Genomic DNA, 1,239 nt, shown 5'->3' on the forward strand with positions numbered 1-1,239 from the left:
CAGTTGCCTGACAGTTGATTTAATGTTTCTTTTTTTTTTTTAATCCAGATGTTTTAGTATCTCATACATACTTTCTAACTTACTTTGGTGCAATATTTCTTTGTACAGCTTGACATTTTGAAGGTTGTATTGTCTTAACATTGAAAAGTACAATAAATGTGAGAGCAAGAAGAGAAATGATTTTCATTTCTAACTGAAAAATATAATGAGCAGATTCATGGCTTTAAAGAGAAAGAGAGGATTAGCACAGGTAAATTACTATCCAAACTTCATTTTTAAAAATCATTTTCTTCCACACTTAGACTTTAACTTTCCCTTGTATTTGCAGACTAGAATGTAAGGTAGCTAAACTTCAGCTGCGTGACTTTACAAGGCGCTCTAAAGTATTAGGTTACTTTCATAAAACAGCCCCATCCGTATTTATCACTTTAAAAATAATATATAAATTAAGTCTGAAGTTCCTTAAAATTCTAAACCTCACCCTGACAGAGAACACTCTTTAATCTTAGAAATAAAACTATTCAGTGTGTTTCCAAGGTCTGTGGCCCATCATGGCCAAGGGATCTCCAACCACATGTGAGAGCAGCCTGGAGAGACTTTGATAGCACAAGTGAGCATAATTCTTCTCAACTGCCACTCACCTTGCCTAGAAGAGCTCAGGACATGGGCTGGAACCCGTCTACCTGAGTTCAGCTATTTCCATAAACTTACAAGTAGATGGGTGTATTAGAGCAAATTTTTGGTTTAGAGCAATCAATCAATAAAACAAAATTCTATTTTACTCACATTATCCTCCTTTAAATGGACAGATGACTTAGTCATGAATTGCCTTGCATCTGTCTGATACTTTTTTTTTTTTTTCATTTCCTGGGATGAATTTTTTTGTAAATGGAACTTGTGTCAGGATATCGTCTCTGGCCCTTTCATATCCTTATTCTCTTTATTTCCCTTATTTCTTGAATCCAAAGATAGAAGAACTCAAAAAAAAAAAAAAAAAGACTTATGAGTTAGAGCAAAAGGATTGCATATATTAAACAAGAAGGTATCACTTAGATATTCTCAAGATAAACTCAGGATGGTTATTTTATCCATTCTCGTGGGGACCATTTTCAGCCCAGAGCCAAGGACAAGAGCAGAGGCTCTAACTCTGGTTTTATTGTGTTCAGTGTGTTTTGGGGGAACTAAAGCAGCAAAATGTAGGCTAATCTTCCCCAGCTGGAGGTGACTGGAGAAATGAGT

At 35.4% G+C, this 1,239-nt stretch overlaps 1 non-coding gene across 1 annotated transcript; it reads left to right on the forward strand.

Annotated features, from left to right (window-relative positions):
* Nucleotides 1-522: 522 nt before the first annotated feature.
* Nucleotides 523-654, forward strand: LOC132024058 (small nucleolar RNA SNORA44). The gene has a single exon (XR_009406169.1). It is a non-coding gene; the product is annotated as a small nucleolar RNA SNORA44 (small nucleolar RNA).
* Nucleotides 655-1,239: the final 585 nt, after the last annotated feature.

The sequence above is a fragment of the Mustela nigripes genome, chromosome 8 (genome assembly GCF_022355385.1).
Source record: "Mustela nigripes isolate SB6536 chromosome 8, MUSNIG.SB6536, whole genome shotgun sequence".
NCBI classification, from domain to species: Eukaryota; Metazoa; Chordata; class Mammalia; order Carnivora; family Mustelidae; genus Mustela; species Mustela nigripes.